We start from the raw sequence: 20491 nt of genomic DNA, 5'->3' as shown, positions 1-20491 counted from the left end.
CACGTAAACACAGAGACAGACGGAGAGAGAGAGAGAGAGAGAGAGAGAGAGAGAGAGAGAGAGAGAGAGAGAGAGACGCTTCTTAAAGGACGATCCTGACCCTAGCCCCCCAAAGGGCAGGGAAACCCCCCCTAATGTCAGGGAACCTGGAGAAGGAACCCAGAAGAGGGGTCCCTCTCCAGGGATGGTAGGAGTGCAATAGGAGACGTAATAATGTGCAAACGTAATGATAGCATAACAAGTGCTATCTGAGAGATATCCTCTATCCATCGCTATGTCTTGTCTTTATAATACCAAACTTAAAAGCCGTTGTTAGTTATTTCATGATTTGGTTTTATATGTACTAAGGATTTTTGCACTTTTGGTGTACATCTTCATCGTTGAAGGTTCTGATTGTAATTAGAATCAAAGCACTTATTGACCCACCTTACACGAGAGAGAGAGAGAGAGAGAGAGAGAGAGAGAGAGAGAGAGAGAGAGAGAGAGAGAGAGAGAGAGAGAGAGAGAGAGAGAGAGAGAGAGAGAGAGAGAGAGAGGGTTCCCACACCTGTTGCTCGTTGACCAATCAGTGGTCAGCAGGTTAACGTACGCTCACTCTGATCCACAGTGTTGTCCAATCACAGGGAGAGGGTTGGGCTCACAGAGGAATATTGCATTGGGAATCGGGAATTGGGAAGAGTGTGTGTGTAAATTGTGCGTGAGAAAGAGTGCGTGGGAGCTAGTTTGTGTGTGTGCGATGAGCGTGTGAGTGAGTGAGTGAGTGAGTGAGTGAGTGAGTGAGTGAGTGAGTGAGTGAGTGAGTGAGTGAGCAAGTGAGTGAGACGATTTAAACAGTTATTGCTCAGAGGTGGTGTGATTGAGAGGAGGGATATGGCTGTTTTAGTGATGTGGTCTCATGAAAAAGTTAATGTTGACACGCACACACAAACACACACAACACACACACACAGACACACACACACACACACACATACACTTTTGCTGTTGTGAAAGCTGTGATGGAAACTTGAAGACCAACACTATTCTCATTTCAGTCCATACTAATTTTATTTAAAGTAAAATATTTACAAGTCAGGGCAACATGTTTGTGTTCGGCTGTATGGCTCTGTTGGGGGAAACTGGAATAGATCTCAGGATCTTCATTTCCTCTTTTGCACCGCTGCGTCTCCAGATACGTTGAGTCTTGTAATCTGTGGTCTGTATGTGTATGTGTGTATGTGTATGTGTGTGTGTGTGTGTGTGTGTGTGTGTGTGTGTGTGTGTGTGTGTGTGTGTGTGTGTGTGTGTGTGTGTGTGTGTGTGTGTGTGTGTGTCTTGTTTTTTTTAGGGTCAGGACGCCCCCTGACCCTAGCCCCCCAAAGGGCAGGGAAACCCCCCCTAATATCAGGGAACCTGGAGAAGGAACCCAGAAGAGGGATCCCTCTCCAGGGATGGTAGGAGTGCAATAGGAGACGTAATAATGTGCAGACGTAATGGTAGAATAACAAGTGCTATCTGAGAGATATCCTCTATCCATCGCTATCTCTTGTCTTTATAGTGCAACACTTAAAAGCTGTTGCTTTAGTTATTTCAAGATTTTGTTTATATGTACTTAAAGGATTCATTAAGTACAGAGAGAGAGAGAGAGAGAGAGAGAGAGAGAGAGAGAGAGAGAGAGAGAGAGAGAGAGAGAGAGAGAGAGAGAGAGAGAGAGAGAGAGAGAGAGAGGGAGAGAGAGAGAGATACATAGAGAGAGCATTTCAGGATCTCATACAGGAGTTTCTGGCTGCCCTTTGTGTCTTTCTGTCCTTCATCGATACTGGTATCAATCTGCTCTCAGAAGAACCACCAACCTCCAGGAAAGATAAACTCCTCCTCCTCTACCAGAGTGGTGTGCACAAGGCCTTACAGAGTGAGAATGAACACCTGGACTCGTTCCTCCGGACCTCCTGAGCCTGACTGAAGTCCAGTTCTCCGTGGTTTCCCCGATAAAGAGACTAAAAATGTACGAACCCAACAAATCGGAGACTGCTTATTGTAGAAGACAATTGGGATCGCGTTTCTCTTTCACGGCGCAGAAGAGAAGAGAGAGGAGAGGAGAGGGAGAGAGAGAGAGGGGAGAAGGGGAGGGAGAGCAACAGACAGACAGACAGACAGACAGACAGACAGACAGACAGACAGACAGACAGACAGACAGACAGACAGACAGAGAGAGAGAGAGAGAGAGAGAGAGAGAGAGAGAGAGAGTTTAAATCGGCTTAAATATCAGAACAAGTGAATGATTAATCATCCTGTGGATTAATTGTTCGAGTTTGAGATTGTACACAAACACATTTTCACATCAAAAGGAAAGACAGCAAAACCAAGCACTGCTTCGGGACCACTATAGTTCTAGATATAGTTCTAGATATAGTTCGGACCGAGACGGTATGAGGGGTCCTTCCTGTAGACCCCCCGGAGAGGAGCCCCAGCAGCAGCAGCAGTACCCCCCCCCCCATGCTGAGTGTGGAGGGGGTCGTCTGGTCTCCTGAAGGTCTGAACCGGCGGGACTCGAGGGGAGGGAGGAGGCGGACCCGCTCGACCAATGGGAATTCAGAAAGGCGGTGGCGTCATTAGTTACCAGGTGGACCTCAACAGTTGAAGTGGAAATAAGAGAAGCAACCGAACGGACAGAAGAGCACCAGAGAGGCTTGGTAGACCTCTGTGTTAACAGATTAAACACAGACACACACACACACACACACACACACACACACACACACACACACACACACACACACACACACACACACACACACACACACACTCACACACACACACACACATTGATTAATTTGACTATTAAGTCAGCACTAAAGCATCTAGGACCACCACGAGCTGACGTGTGTCGGGTCCCAATGACTGTCCTTAGCGTCCTAACCCTAACCCCTAACCCTGACCCTCACCCTCACCCTGACCCTCACCCTCACCCTCACCCTCACTCTCACCCTCACTCTCACCCTGACCCTCACCCTCACCCTCACCCTGACCCTCACCCTCACCCTGACCCTCACCCTCACCCTCACCCTCACCCTCACCCTCACCCTGACCCTCCCCCTAACCCTCACCCTGACCCTCCCCCTGACCCTCACCCTCACCCTCACCCTGACCCTCACCCTCACCCTCACCCTCACCCTGACCCTCCCCCTCCCCCTCACCCTCACCCTCACCCTGACCCTCACCCTCACCCTCACCCTCACCCTCACCCTGACCCTCCCCCTCAGCCTCACCCTCCCCCTCCCCCTCCCACTGCTATAGCCTACCTCTCCACAAAGGGACAAAGAACATTAGTATTTTTTCTCATATGTTACAGTATCTGTTTAGTTATTTTTATTTTATGATTACAACCCCCCTTTCTATTATATTTCCCCCTATTCCCTCCCTCCTGATTTTACTGGTTATTATTTTCAGTATCTGGTGTCCAATGGTAATGCATAACTTAACCCAATTATAGCTTGTTTTGCATTTAATCTCTCTTCTGTTTAATTCTTTCTTTACCTCCTAAACCCCCCTCCCTCTATCTTACCCCCCCTCCCTCATCTCTTTTGAATTAATCAAGTGTGGCCCTTTCTCTATTCTTTAATGAATGCACTCCCATAAAACCATGGATAACTCTTACCATAATGGCTTCAGAGTGTTGGCTTCAGGCCACGCCACACCACGTAGGCCTCCTCTACTAGCTGTTAACCCTGTAGAAAGAAACACAACAAGCAATTTAGATCTGAGTTCAATAAAAGTTTACCTCAAATTATTACAAGCTATTCATCACAGAGAGATTCTTGAAGAAGCAACCACAAGAGGCTCCCCTCCGATAGGGATGGCTCAAAAGGTAGCTCACCTGACTTCATTCATCAAGCCAGCTGCTCCAAACGACACGGTCCTAAATAAAATAAAAGATAACACTACGAAGTGGATGAACCAGAACCTGACTGCTCTAATGAACACTATGCTGGGATCCTACTGGATCTCAGCACTGGTTTAGGGCCTTTCAACAATGAGGCTTATGACAGAGCCCTCAGGCGGGCCCACCAGGCTACGGCAGGCGCCTGACTTCATCCTCCATCACCACACTACACTCCCTGGTCACAGATATCCTCCTCCATATTCTGATCTAGCCCCCATCATGTAATCATCCTCCTCCTCCCCCAGCCTGGCCCTGGACTGCCCAGCCTGTGCTCTTCCTCCCCTCTCCTCTTCCTCCCCTCTCCTCCTCCTCCTCCTCCTCCTCCTCCTCCTCCTCCTCCTCCTCCTACTCCTCCTCTTCCTCCTCCTCCCCCTCCTACTCCTCCTCTTCCTCCCGCTCCTCCTCCTCCTCCTCTCCTCCTCCTCCTCTCCTCCTCCTCCTCCTCTTCCTCCCCTCTCCTCCTCCTCCTCCCCTCCTCCTCCTCCTCCTCCTCCTCCTCCTCCTCCTCCTCCTCCTCCTCCTCCTCCTCTTCCTCCTCCTCCTCTTCCTCCTCCTCCCCCTCCTACTCCTCCTCTTCCTCCCTCTCCTCCTCCTCCTCCTCCTCCTCCTCCTCTTCCTCCCCTCTCCTCCTCCTCCTCCCCCTCCTCCTCCTCCTGCTCCTCCTCCTCCTCCTCCTCCTCCTCCTCCTCCTCCTCCTCCTCCTCCTCCTCCTCTCCCTCCTCCTCCTCCTCCTCCTCCTCCTGCTCCTCCTCCTCTTCCTCCCCTCTCCTCCTCCTCCTCCTCCTCCTCCTCCTCCTCCTCCTCCCTGCCCCTCAGTAAGTGTAGCAGCCACTAGCCAGCAGCATCCACATAGGCCTGAGTATACTCACTGCCTGCATTTCATAGAAGCTGACCTTTTTCAGTAGAGACAAAACTGAATAGGCAAAATTGAAATGTGTTTCCCTTCAAGGCAAAACCAGTCAGGTAGCCTATTACAGGTTGTTTTTTGAAAATTATAAAACTATTTCATTTACCATAGGGTCCTATAGTCATCCTGGCAATACTGCAGTTCTTTGTAGCTGAAATACTAAAGCCGTCATACTGACTTTTAGTGACTTTTAATATAGCCCACTCTTATTCTGTATGGTATGGAATTTAATTGAATTGAAAATGTTTTTATTTCAAACAAGTCTGCGTACGTGCGTGCACGTATTGTGTGTGTGTGTGTGTGTGTGTGTGTGTGTGTGTGTGTGTGTGTGTGTGTGTGTGTGTGTGTGTGTGTGTGTGTGTGTGTGTGTGTGTGTGTGTGTGTGTGTGTGTGTGTGTGTGTGTGTGTGTGTGTGTGTGTCTCTACCTCCCAACCTACTACCTCTCATTCATGCTGTATTGTTTCCAGTCCTCCTCCAGCTAGCAGTGGGTTTAATCCTCCCTCTCATATTAAACCGTATCAGTCCCGGCCCTCTGCCCCCAGCGCCCTCCAGAACCACGCTCCTCTGACTCACCCAGACCACGGCCCTCTGCCCCCAGCGCCCTCCAGAACCACGCTCCTCGGACTCACCCAGACCACGGCCCTCTGCCCCCAGCGCCCTCCAGAACCACGCTCCTCTGACTCACCCAGACCACGGCCCTCTGCCCCCAGCGCCCTCCAGAACCACGCTCCTCTGACTCACCCAGACCACGGCCCTCTGCCCCCAGCGCCCTCCAGAACCACGCTCCTCTGACTCACCCAGACCACGGCCCTCTGCCCCCAGCGCCCTCCAGAACCACGCTCCTCTGACTCACCCAGACCACGGCCCTCTGCCCCCAGCGCCCTCCAGAACCACGCTCCTCTGACTCACCCAGACCACGCAACCCGGTCTCACGAAAATACGTGACACTGTCACGTTATTTAATCTATTGAAACGTGATCAGGGACACGTATTTTCAAAATGTTCGCGTCAAAAAGCGAAAATTTCAAACCCATGTATTTCAATTGGAAGTATTTGTCGTGTCACTAAGCACGACCTCCAAACTAAGGTTCTGTCCGGGAGCGTTCTCCCTAATGTCCCTTAAGAACATTTATTGTTCAAAATTGTCTGTGATAACTAACAATATGACAGCTTTTGGCCACCCGTTTCTACTTAAACTTGTCTGTGAGCAATATGACAGCTTTAGGCCACCCGTTTTTACTTTCACCTTTGATTCTGAGAAATTGTTACAATTCACGGATACATTAAATGCAGGTGCGCAGCTCTGTAGGCAAACCGCGAAGGAAAAAAGGGTAGCTGCTTCATCTGTTCTTTTTAGAATTGTATGTCTTGATGTTTTGATCTAGCCATAGATCTATTGTCTTGTTTTTGGCTATGTGAATGGAAGTCCGCGTCGATGCCTCGCAAGTCCAGTGTCGCGAGCGGACGTGACATCTAGAAATCATACCGTATTTAATGGGTTATCATTAATATTGATGTGTAGGGGTTGATTATAACTCGTGAACAGTGGCGGCGCCAGAAATAATTTGTTGCAGTTGCTTAACAGTTGCTGTATGAATTCAAGAGGTTGCTGGTCAAAAAAAAAAACCTTGATCAAAACACCTGAATTTGGCAGAGGCACGGCCGGGAAGACATTTTCGGCACGGGTTGGGGTGGTTGCGGTCCCGTACGAGGCAAGTTTACAGTACAGTAACAACACAGACTAATCGCACCACTGTGATTGAGTGTGATCGTATCATTTGACAGTTCAACGTGCGCTATCTTTCTCCCTCTCCCTCACACACGCACAGACATAAAGACGTAAAGACATAGAACAATATAGAGGAAGATATTTAAGAAGGCCAACATGAAAATAGCCCAGCGGCATGTACACATTCACTGCTAGTCCAGGTGGCACTGCGGCCACACGACATATAACAAACAACATAGTTCTCTCAATCAACAGCCCGTCAGCAGTCCCCCAACTACAAGGTTAGCTGTCCTGTCAATAGTGGTGAATTGCACATCTCAGACCCACCGTCGCCACGGTACATTCCAAAGCATTCACATTAGTTGCGCGATACGTCTCAAATGTAGGCCTATGTGGAACATTAATACAATAGTTGCTATTATTGTTGATACTATTATACTTCATAATACTTCTATTAAGGGCGGATCATACCAGGCTACGATAACCCATCCTTTGGCATGAGCCAAACCTATAATCTAGTTCTACTTCAAAACAAAATCACATGGGCCCCAAGTCAATATGCTGCGACGGGCAAACTTAATAACCAAACGGCCTACCTTAAATCGATGTCTTGATCACAGGACGTCTTGCAATATTCCACTTTATACGGTTTAACACACCAACATTGCTAGCAAGCATGTGCTAACATTGTATTGCTAATTCAGAACTGTGTAGGCTACAATATTTTTTTCCGTTTCTTCAGACATTGCCCACATCCAAAATGTGTCATGTATAAACATATAAGCCTATGCTAATTATATTATTTTAACTAAAAGGAGGTACCGTATCCTCAGCCTCGCCATCGCGAGTCGTGTTTGAACTTGATTTCTTTCGAAATAGTAAAAACTTGTCCATATTTTTTAAGCGCCAACGAGCCGGCAACGAACATCTCTGACTGATAATCTCGCCGCGAGATGTCCGCATATTTGAAATGTTATTTATTTTTCGTAAGACTATGCTATTAATGAAATTATTGTTTCATGCACATTAAATAATAATTAATTAATATTGTACATATTGCTTGGGATAGTTTGTGTTAATTGTGTGCATGTTTTTTTTTTTTTAATCTGTTCATGTCACTTACAGAGTGTGCGCATGCCCAACGCTCGGGAACTGGGCACGGTGAGGGGGAGGGGAGGAGAGGAGAGTCCCAGGCTAACTCGTGTTGATTTGAACGACAGTCCAGTCACTGCCCTGAAATGTTGACGCTACTCACTGATTATGCACTTAATCTGGTGATTCATATGACAGGAATGGTCGGTATGGTGACGGGTACCGCATTCGGCCATAGGTTTAGTTGAACTTATTTAATACCATTTTACGGAAAATGGCATTATTTCAAATATGTTGTTTGAGTTTGACAAAAAATCAGGGGCTGCTCTGGGGTTTCTGAGTAATTGCTTGGAGTTGCTATAGCAACGGCAAGCAACCGTTTGGCGCCGCCCCTGCTCGTGAATAATATTGTTTATACCACGGTCTGGGGGAATACTCGTATTCTGATTGGCTGCAGGGTGTGTATTATCTCCTGATATAGGCCTACAGACACCTGCTAAGTAGTTCCAGTCAGTGTTTAGATTCTCTGCCCGAGCCCGAGCCCGACCCGACCCGACCCGCGGGCCGGGTCGGGCCGATATTTCCCACCACTATCCTCGGGCCGGGCCTTTGTTCGAGCTTTTTTATTTTTATTTTATCATTGGTTTATTAGCCTAATCTGAGGAGAAATCTATGCCATGAACAGAAATATTATAGGTCTTTATTACACGGGTCTTCTCAATGCCGTGGAACGCTCCGTTCACTTGCATGGGTCCGGTGACTTGTCAACCCCTCTGCTGATCAACACTACGAATGCTGGTAACGAATAAATTGTAAAAAAGACACAGCATGTGAAGTTATTTTTTCGTTTTGGCAGGAGCCGTGTAATAAGCGGGCTAATGTATAGAACGTCGCCGGTCAATATCGAAAATAAGACCCTTCAGGGCGAAGCAAGACACCTTCGCTGCGCGTCGGTGTACTGTTCGCCCTGGTGGGGCTTATTTTCCCGATAATGACCGGCGTTCTATGCATTATCCCTACTTATTCTACTTCATTTAAGAATGCTCGATTCTGATTGGCTCGGAGGGGTGCATTAATCCGGCATATTGCCCGCTGACCATCGGCGTCGGCAGACCCTTTTCACCGGGGCACGTGCCCCGTTGTGGATCTGCGGTGCCTGGGTATGCCTGGGGCACTGATTTTTTTATTTATTTATTTATTTATACCTTTAATATTTTTTTATTTAAGTCTGACTCATCTGGCAATCTACAGAATGCATGCTTGCATTTTTTTTCTTAAAATAGGCCTATAGACTACCACTTTCGTTAGAATTTAAGTCCGACATACGGACAGAGTAATTATGCTGCTATCCATTTGGATGTACGAAGTGGTAAAGTCGCAAATCTCCCAGCTTTCTTGCGGCATTTCACTGAGGCACGCCCCCTTTCGGTCGTAGTATCTCGTCGCTTTCAAAGTAGAGCGAGCAGATCTGTACAACTAGCAAACAAGATGGCTGCGCCCATAGTCAATGGGGATTTAGCTGTATTTTCTTTGCATTTGTACCACGTTGGGGGTTGTAACGTCGATTTTAAATCCTCTTACACACCTGATTTCATTGCTGCTTTAATCCGGTCACCAATGTATGGTCTTGCTTTGCGTGAAATTCAATGTAAAGTTGTGTTTTCAAGCTAGTTTGCCAAAGAGGCTATGTTGCTAATGATGACTAGCCCACTACTACCCCTCGTGGCTCGACAGAAACACGACAGCACTTGTTGAAATACAATTTGGCGAAAATGGCAAAATATTATTGCAATGTAAAAGGCTTGCAATGTTAATGTTTCTGTAAAGGCTGGCAACCATTATACACTGGATTATTTCTTTTTTCCAAAATAGTTTTCTTCTTAAACTCGTCTGACACAAATAGCAAACTGGAAGGCTGGAGCAAGGGAAATACGTCACGTTCTCGCTGAAGCTGGTCGTTCGTACCAGCCTACCATCAAAATGGATAGCAGCATTAGAATCCACTTGCGGCCACTCGGAGCATGTTGCAGCCAGAGAGTTGCCTGTAACACAGAGCCAGGAGTTCGTCATATCTTAGGCTATCTTTAAGAAACACGGTACTAGTCCTCCTAGTAAAGACACACTAAAACATTGATTGTACAAAATTTGACACCCTGAAGAAATTTACTATTTGAATTACGTCAATAGAATGCATGGTGCCCCCCTCATTGGCCGGCCGCTGCAATGAAATGTACGTGACGAATGCACACACTGAGGAGAGAATCATTCTCCTTGATATCGACTTTTTGAACCTGTCCAGCACAGCGTCAGCGACCATTCACTCCGGCCGGCGTGAAGTGAAGTAAACAGTAAGCGTTACATAAAATATTTGCTCGCGTGCTTGCATTAATTATCTGTGCCCATGCTTTTTTTAAATAAATAATTGCCCACATTTTTTTTCGCTCGCGCGCTCTACGCGCTCGCATTGTTTTTTAGTGCCCTATTGTGCCCCTGTATGGTATTGGGTGAGCTGACGCCCCTGCCGCTGACTTGTCGGTTCTACTTGCTGCTGATTGAGCACAGTAGATCAATACGCCGCTTGTATCGTTTTCTATCACATACATTTCAAACATGAGGTCCGTTGTAAAAATAAACCAAGGAGTGCATGTTTGATCGATCGTCATTAAAGCTGACTTGATACGAATGTAACAACTACGTTGTTAAACTAGTGATCAGTTGCAACCTTGTGTGGTTGCTATAGAAACGCGTTACCTACAGTTGAGCTAACGTTGTTCACCGTAGTTCTAAAGGGAACTACTTTTCGAGGGAGATGAACTTAAACAGAGCATACATTTAATAAGCATGCAATACGAATAAGAAAAAGGCTAATTATTAAAGTATTTGAATTGTTTTATTATGTTGGCCGGCGCGAAGTAGAATAAACGGAATAATCACCTCAAGGCAGGGCAATAAACAGTTTGATATGCCCGGCTCGCGGAAGGTAAGCCGTCCACGAGCCGGGCATATCCAACTGTTTATTGCCCGGCCTCTCGGTGATTATTCCTTACATATATATTTAGCAGAGTAGACTAAATGTGAACAAAGTTACATGACTTTCTTTATTAATCAAATGGGAAATGCAATAGGCCTATTTTAGGACCGAATCACCGTTAAACTTGTTTCTAATAACATTCCTAGCGAGAAATATACTTTTTGCTTGCATAATCTTTAGTCAGTGATTACGTCTGATCTTTAGTTTTATAGTTATTAGGAAGATTTTATCGGCTCGCTCGCATGTTTCAACGACGTCAGGTTGCTAGGGACGCTGCTTTCGCTAAACTAGCAGCTCACGTGTTTCCTGCGTTTGTGTTATTAAACCGTTACTTTATGTAGCCTAACTTTTAATGATATCATCTTGTTAGAAACACGTATATCTGAGAGCCAACCCAGTCGCCAAAAGCATACGTTGACAGTGTACGTTTTCGTGAACACTGGATTACGTTGCATTTCAACATAAAATAGCGTGTTATACACACACGCACACACGCACACACACACACACACACACACACACACACACACACACACGCACACACACACACACACACACACACACACACACACACACACACACACACACACACACACACACACACACACACACACACAATGCATTTCACTGCTAAAACAACAACAACAGATATTCCCTCAATTATTATTACTTTCAAAACGTTGGCTAAGGTGGAATATCCTTTTTATTTGGGCTGCATCTAGGACATTTTGGGTGGATTTTGAACGGTATGTGGGCAGGACGTTTTTTGCAGGACCTGGCAATCCTGCGCTGTTGCCCGGGGTGCTGAAATGCTCCGGAACAGATCTGGATCCACTATGGCCAAAATACTTGTATGCCCCCCCCCACCTTAAATAAATTCTATGGCAGAATAAAGAATACATTTATGCATTATCATTCAACTTGAACATGTGTTTTGACAGTATAGCGTGGTGGAGGGGTGACGTATATTGGCCAACCCGGAAGTGAGCGTCGCCCTGGGTATTTCCATCCTCATACTTACCTGGCAAGGGAGATACCATGATCAAGAAGGTGGTTCACCCATACCGAGGCTCAGCCATTGCACTGAGGCTGTTGCTGACCCGTGCGAATTCCCCAAATGTGGGAATCTCGATTGCACAATTTCTGGTAGTGGGGGACTGCGTTCGCGCTCTCCCCTGGTCGTGTTGTTCTAAAGAAATAATAGCTATGAATGATACCACCCTGAGCACGCCCGACCACCTGGGAATGGCTCATGACCCCCCCAAAGTCCCTATCCCTCAACCCTGGGATCGATCCAAAAGGATCGAGGATCAAAACGGACGGCTTTATCTGGTGGCCACTGGTGGGTGGTTTTATTTTCAGAAATGTCATGTGCAAGGCCTAGATTATCAAAATCCACTAGCCTGCTGGATGTTTTGTTTATTATTTTCATACTTTGAGTGGATGTAGCTGATGAGATTCATACAATCAAGTGGAAAAGTGTTAAATTGTTACATTTTTAGGCTGAATTAAGAAAAATAATAAGAGCCATTCACAGAACTCATTGTTTGGACCACACAGGGAGTGCAGCCATCACAGTGGGGGTGTATTCACACCACTGGTTGCGGGAGTGAAGACACAAGGACTTCTAATTGCTTTGGTGTGTTTTTTCTTTCCAATACCCCACCCCTTCTGAAACCCAAGCACACTGAGACTCCGAAATACTTTTACAACTTTTATTTTTCAACCAGAATGTGTTTCATTGAAAAGGCAATCCATATAAACACAAATAAACAAGATCATTTTAGTTAAAAGCTCGCCCACCACGACTAGGTACAGATCTACAGGCGAGAACACGAGAGCATGAGACGAGAGACAAACATGTACTACCATTTGCAAACATTTAGTTAAACATGGAGCTGACAGACATACACACATCACAAGGACAGGCACATATAAATAACATTAATAATAATGCAAAAATCTCAACAATTGAAGAACACACACTTGTACTCAAGATACAACTCAACAATTGGCTTGTACAGGCTAAAGTGCAATAATGAACATGATTATCCAAAGACTCAGGTGACCAATCAACAAATAAAGGCTCAAGCTGTTCCTCCCTTTTGTGTTTTTTTGTGTTTTCTTTAGCAAACTTTTGTTAAAACTGAAGCAGACAAATACATACAAACATCACAAACACATGAAGCTGACAAAGACAAACAACATGCATGACAAAAACACAGATTATCTGAACATGAACAACCACTAAAGGGTATGTAAACTGATTGTGTTAGATTGGAACTGATTAAGGTTAAAAAGATTGGCCTCGATATTGAAAATAGACCAGAATGGATACTACAAAGTTTTTTTGCATTTTTTTTAACGATATAAATAAATAGATAGTGCTTGCTGAAGCACTTTCATAACCCACACAAAGACAGAGACAAACACACACAAACAAGCCTCTTTCTCTCTCTTACAGATGGCACAGGAACAGTGGCATCACAGAGGTAAGTTATTCACACACACACACACACACACACACACACACACTAGGGCTGGGCGATATGGACCAAAAGTCATATCTCGATATCTTCAAGCAGAATATCGATATAAGATATATATCGATATTTGTCGAAGGCGGGGGGGTGCGGCGCGCTCCGTGCGCAGATTTGATATTACTATTTCTACCGTTCGGAATTGAATACAGTTTGATGGTTGAATAAACCGTGGACTAGACACTGCCTCCGCCTCGTATTAGAGAACATTATAATATATAACATCACGGCCAAAAGCTTTGTGCGCCTCCGAAATATAATGGACAGAATTGCAACCCTTTGGTTGCGACAGTTTTTAAGCACTCTCCACAAATTACGTGATTTTGTAATTCGTCAGACAACTTATATCCAAACCATTTTCATACTATGGAGCTGTTGGTCTTTCGCTTGCAAACAAGCTCCTCGGAGCTGCAAGCTGCATGCGCAGGCGGACTCCATAGCTGTGTTCGAAATCGTTCCCTATCACGGATATAGTGCACTATATAGGGTGCTCGCCATTTTGTAGTGGTGTTCGAATTCTCAGTGGTTAATTTCATGCACAATATAGTGCACTTAAAATACCCAATAAATAGTGAACGATTTCGAACACGGCTCATGTTTCAAAAAGTGACGTGAGTCAGTGGAGGGGGCCGGGGGCCGGGGGGGGGGCAGGCAGAGGCTGTGTGTGTGAGCCGGAGGCAGAGCGGGAGAGACATAAGCAGAGTTACGAAATAGCAGGCGGCAGGCGCGGTTCGAAACTGGTGTTATTTGGAACAAATGTGCTGTAATTTCAACGCAAATTAAATTATATCGATATTGACGATATGGTCTCGTTTCATATCGCGTTTGAAAAAATATCGATATATTTTAAATATCGATATATCGCCCAGCCCTAACACACACACACACACACACACACACACACACACACACACACACACACACACACACACACACACACACACACACACACACACACACACACACACACACACACACACACACAGTCACAGTCACAGTCCTCCTTTCCAACTCTGCATCCACGACACTCTTAAAGAGTTCAAAGTTGTCATACACCACATTGTCGAAGCCAGGGGTAGTGGACTTCCTAGTGGATGGACAGTAGGAAAACATTTTCTGCATGCTTCCAGCCACTTTGTCCGATAAAAGGGTTGTACCTCTTCCACTGTCCACCACAGTTTGGCATGTGGCAAGCCCCACATGGCCTTGAGGACTTGTTAGGCATGAATGCCTTCACTGTTGGTGCAGGAGGGACAAAGCTCTGGCTGCAGGATGTCCCACGAAACAGGACGGAGGGGGCCTGTGGCTGTGCGGGGAAGACCTGCAGTATGGGTGCTGCCGACACAGGGGGTGGGCCGTAGGTCAACGCAGCGGGTGGCCTCGGCTGGAGGTGGGTGGGCGCAGAAGGCCTCGGCAGAATGGGGGTGAGCGCAGCAGGCTTCGGCCGGGTGGAGGACGACAACCCAGTGGGCTGAACGGGTCGGTTCGCGGGAGTCACAGGCTGTGGCTCATCAACAAATAATCTGGAAACATAAAATACACATGTGATCAGTATTGATATGACGTGTGTGCTATTTGCTTTCCACAGCCAACAGGTGAAACAAAGTGCTTATGACAACTTACCTCCGCTTCTCACCACGTCTCTTTCCAGCCTCGTGATGGATGAGCCGGTACTGGACCTGAGGCCGGTCTGGCGGAGGGAGGGATGTTGGCAGCGCAGGAGCCTCCGGGAACGGTGCGTCCGACAGCACTTTCAGGTGAGGAGTCACCTTGTGGCCGAAGGAGCAGTCGCTCCTTCTGCCACTTCAGCAGCTCGTTCTGCTCTCCCTGCTGGCAGTACTGGAACAGCAGCCACACCAGCCAGCCGACATCATTCTCCACAAGCCACCTGAAGGTCTGACCGGCGTACTACCCGAACGTGAGGACCAGCTGACCTTTCCACAGCTCAGCCCCCGACCTCTTGGCAGCCGCCTCTGCTGTCTTGAGATCCAGCCATTTAGGGTCAACAACAGTGCTGCTGCGGGCCTCTGCCACAGACCTTGCTGCCTCTGTACAGTACAGCCTGGCCTCTCCTTGCCGGTACAAAATGATGTTGGGGTACTGGTGTAGCTGTTGATGGCTGACCAGCGATGGTTTAGTGGCCAAGCTCTTCCCGCAGACATCACAGATAAAGGTCTCCCTGGCGATGGCATGGATCTTCAGATGCCTCGCCAGGTTGGACTTTTCACCGAATGTCTTGTCGCACACGGTGCACTGATGTGTAGGCATGTTCCATCTGGTACTGTAAAACATGAATAAATGAGTAAAACTAAAAGCAGATCATTTAGATTGACAATATGTAGCCCTTTATTATACAGAAATCTGCTGTTGGTGTATTAGCCTAGGACAACAAGCTCGCCAGATTGTCAAGAGATTAACACGGTCGCCAAATTGCTTCATGTTACAATTACTCTCGCATCAGCTGTTGTCTAAACAGTCACATTTACCCATATTAACACATATCCACATCAAATTGACCAAGAAAACGTTGATTGTCGCCGAAAAGCAACAAGTTTGCAGGTATGCGACGTAGCCCTTACTATTGTAAACAGTGTCGTTAGCCGCGCCTAGCTATCGTCACAAAACACACATTAATCAGCTTATTATTTCAACGACCCTTGGGTGAATATAGTAATGCCATACACCGTTGGAAAGCTTAGATTGCCACGATTAAAACGAGACTTCCCACGGGTAATATGGTTGCTCACCGACAAAACGGCGATAGGTTGACTAAAGTCTACCCAGCAGCTAAAAACGTACCCACTACTTCTTCCCTTTATACACAACGACCACGTTATGACACGGTCGAAATCTTTTCTCTTTCTACAAAATCGAAACAGCTTAATACAAACCGTAAAAAAAAATGTCTAATTATTAACTAGCAAACGATGCAGGGGATAAAATTTACCTGAGTGAATCCTCCGTTGACTGCTTCACCGGGGAATACCACGTGCTGTAAGCTATTTTCTTTTTCAACTCGAGCTCATTGGCTGCAATAGAGTTCCGGGTGTTATAGATATATATTTATTTGTCATTGGACAGAAGTACAACGAAATTCAGTGCACTCACGTACTGGTCTAATTTAAAAAGGTAACATAATAAATAATAAATAAAGAAAGAAAATACATTCAACATTTCGTTCACTCACTGCTTCACCTGTAGTCTCATAGAAGCCTCCACTGCTCCAAACTCTATTTGTGAAACATGCAGACGGCCTAGTGAGACTGCCAGCAGGCAGCAGCAAAGAGATGTAGCGACCTCGGTTTATTTCTCCAGCTTTCACAGACACACAAACACGCACACAGATTGCTTGGTCTTTTTTTTGTTTCGTCGTTGTCTGTTAAACCGCCAAGTGGAGCGACGTGTCTGGGAAGCTCGCCTCTTGGTCTGAGCATGTGTGTGCATCGCTTCTCGGCCTTTTGGCTAAGATCAAGTGTAGTATCTGTTCTTATCAGTTTAATATCTGATACGTCCCCTACCCGGGGACCATATATTAAATTGATTTTTCGAACTGGGAGATGGAAAAGGCGCTTGCTCCGTCCACTCCACGCATCGACCTGGTATTGCAGTACCTCCAGGACCGGTGCACCCCTCTCTCACTGTGAAAAACAAAACTAAACTCCTCCTGAGAGTACACCCGTCCGCATGTAGACAATAAAGTGTCATTTACAATTCATAAACGCACTGTTTACAATTACTCCAACGATATTCTGTTGTAGTGATGTTATGGTTTGCGTCGAGGCATCGGGGCGTGTGTCGAGTACCTCGGCTCCTCCCCCAGCGAAGCTCCGTATCACATAGGCGAAATGACGTGGCGCGTGACGTTCGAGGCTTCATCTCGGGCTGTTCCGCGATATGGGTTCACAATTGGCACATTTTTACAAAAACAAGACCCTACCCAGTTCCAAGATCACTTTTATGGCTATGTAATTAATCACACTCGTTCTCAGACATCATGCAGTTCTATTATTACAATTATTAGTAGGCTACTGTAGTTATAAGACAATCTATTTTGCCCGGGATGACTTAAAACCTTTGTCAAATGATTTGTTCTCTACCATGAGCTCGGGAGATATTTATGAACGGCACACTCACACGTATCACTGAAATGACTTTAATTCTTAAATGTTTTGATGTTGTACGAAGCAAATGTGGCATTAGGGGAAAACCAAGCTAACCGACAACGCCACCCTAGGGATTGCACCCAGGGATATACTAATCAATTAAATCCAAACAATTATATAGCACACACGTTCGTTTGACTGACGGCACCAGAGACGAAGTTCCAAAAATAGGTTGTTTTTATTAACTAAAACATGCGTGTTCCACATGTAATAAAACAGGATAAATGAAATCAATTGGTATGTAGGGGGTAGACAGGATGGTTAGGGCTGAGGCTTACCAGCAGGGGGCAAGATACCAGGAGACGGAGGGGGGAGACACATAAACACCAACCAGTCACTCGTGCTCGCACATACACACAGCAAAACAGGATCAAAATGATAAAAGAGAAATTCCAAGAGGACACACGTGAAACCACACTCGGGAAGGGGGCACCACCACCTAAAGGATCTAGTTGCCTCCCTGCGGTGGGCACTCAGCGCCTGGAAACGAAGGAACAAAAGAGAGATGAGGGCAGATACAAACGACCAAACAAAACAATAAACACAACTACACAAAATGTAATTCACAAAAAGGAAATGAGTAAGAAAACAAAATATAACACAAACACACAAACCAGGCCAAAAAGGATCTTAAACATGCGTGATAGCCCACTGGTTATCCGCAGCTATAAAAAAAGGCCTCCTGCCAGTGGCTTAACAGAAGCAGGGCTCAAAACAAACCATAAACAGAATCCCCCAAATTAAACCAAACACTTCCCCAGGACAAACACGCACGCACTCGCCAACACTCTACACACACACACACACACACCGACACACACTAGTTGCGACACGGACAGATGGAAACACACAAGGACAAGTCAACAGACAGATCACGTTCAAAGAGTGGTCGTTAGCGTCTTCGCCGCTATCCTCCAGGCTAGCCCAGGACAAACACGCGCGCACTCGCCAACACTCTACAAACACACACACCGACACACACTAGTTGCGACACGGACAGGTGGAAACACACAAGGACAAGTCAACAGACAGATCACGTTCAGATAGTGGTCGTTGGCGTCTTCGCCGCTATCCTCCAGGCTAGCCCAGGACAGTTGGGCAGCTTTGGTGGTAAACAACGGGTGGCAAAAACAGCAGTCGGCAACGACACAATCGGCAGTACCTAGAAGGCATACAGGTCACCCCGTTAGTGCTAAACATAATTCTAAAAACAATAGCGATATAAAATAAGGGATACCTACCAGGAAGTTGGCAACTTCCTACTTAAGCCAGCGGCTCACAGCGCACCGCTGAATGTTAGCATTCGGTTGGAATCCACACCGAGACTGTTACGCGATCAACAACCTGCACGCATCACCAACCAAGGCAGGGCACCAGCAGGCACCAGCAAGCAACAGGCACAAGCGCTGCAAAGCGACCAGTGTGAAAAAGTAAATCACCATGCCAAACAAATCAGCTAGAGCGTCCATAGGGAAAGCACGCGTACATACCGGTAGCAAGTTGCCTGGAGGGGCGTAGCAGGAAATAACGAGGAGACAAATTGTGGCACCTCCCGACACAAAAAGCTACCTCAGAATAAATAAGGTGGAGACGCAAGCCATTGGCTGTGACGGCCCTGATCATTACAAAGGGCTCTGCCCCTGCGTCTCACCACACAAACATCACATCATCACAGGAAACTCTTTCTTTCATCATAATTTCATTCCTTGTCCCTAGCGTACTCATTTGAAGCTTCGAGGTCGAACCACTTTGATGGTTCACCTGGCTGCGAGGCTTTGACGTTTCATGAGGCATCATCTCGCCACCACTATTCTGTTGTTTAAGAAAGAAAAAAGGATTCTTTCTGTGGCGTGTCGATAACTCGGACCTCCAGGTTTCCTTTCGTTATGCTTCCATCACGCTGATTTCAGATTCGCCTGTCATCGTGTATGATACCGGTGGTCTACAGTGTTTATTAAAGTCTAGACATCTCCGAATGCTTTGCAACCGTTCTCCTGGGGAACACGCGTGGGCATCGTCAGACCCGTCGCCAGACCTGAGTCTGAAGGGGGGCATATGATATGAAATGCATAGGGGGGCACAATTATTATTAGCCTACCGTACGTATATTTCCTCTATTCGCGCAGCACATAATCATCACGTTAATCATAACCAACAGCAATATCACCCGGTAGCCTATAGCCTTCCCTACAACATCACATCATTCCTCGTCATTTAAAGCAATACATAGAAGCAATGCTATGAATATATATCCATAAAACACTGGACTATACAACATATTAGGTGTAATAGCAGTTAACAGAGGGATATGCATTGCCATCACACACACACACACACACACACACACACACACACACACACACACACACACACACACACACACACACACACACACACACGGTAGCTTACTTTGAGTGGATTCAGCGCTGTCCTCCCTCCCTCCCTCCCTGTCCTCAGCGGGAGGCAGCGTTTCTCCGAGCTGAACCTCCTCATCAACATATCCTTCCACTCAGATGTAAACTTGTGAGTCAGGTCCTTTTCAAAAGCAAGCTGAATCAGCTGGGCCTTGCGTCTGTGCAACATAGTGCGCCGATGCTCTGAGAAGACGTTTATGAGCTTGGAAAATTACTTTTCACACATTGCTGTGGAAGCTCCTAAAGTTAGGGCAAGGGTGTAGCTGTGAGAACAGTCGGCATAGCCTGGAGTGCACAGTTGAATGTGCTAAGGATGTTTGCTATTGTCCATTTTCCGTCTTCTGGGTGTCATTCATTTTCTTAACCAGGAACTCACAAGCCACAGTATATTCAGATTCAGCCACATCAGTTCCAGCTAATAGCAGGAGAGGTGTTACGGTTACCTTTGATGGGTCCAGGAAATTATCTGACTGATTATTAGACTGTTGGTGGGCTTTTCAACCACTTACGAATAGCCATGATGATGAACTAGAAATGAAAGTAAGCTAGCGAAAAATCATCCAGCTTCACTTCAAAATGCGCGGTAACTAGCGGCTAAATGGACGTAGTCACGTAGGCCTACGTAGCCTAGATCGGCAGATTTAATAGTCCGCCAAAGACGTTGACGTCGCTTAGCAACCGAAGACGCTGGG

General features: G+C 46.4%; 2 non-coding genes across 2 annotated transcripts; both read left to right on the top strand.

Moving 5' to 3' along the window:
• Positions 1-11695: 11695 nt before the first annotated feature.
• Positions 11696-11860, top strand: LOC130402698 (U1 spliceosomal RNA). The gene has a single exon (XR_008903974.1). It is a non-coding gene; the product is annotated as a U1 spliceosomal RNA (small nuclear RNA).
• A 4804-nt stretch (positions 11861-16664) lies between these two features.
• LOC130402704 (U2 spliceosomal RNA) lies at positions 16665-16855 on the top strand. Its single transcript, XR_008903979.1, has one exon. It is a non-coding gene; the product is annotated as a U2 spliceosomal RNA (small nuclear RNA).
• Positions 16856-20491: the final 3636 nt, after the last annotated feature.

The sequence above is a fragment of the Gadus chalcogrammus genome, chromosome 13 (genome assembly GCF_026213295.1).
Source record: "Gadus chalcogrammus isolate NIFS_2021 chromosome 13, NIFS_Gcha_1.0, whole genome shotgun sequence".
Classification (NCBI taxonomy): Eukaryota; Metazoa; Chordata; class Actinopteri; order Gadiformes; family Gadidae; genus Gadus; species Gadus chalcogrammus.
This window is presented reverse-complemented; position numbering and strand designations above follow the sequence as displayed.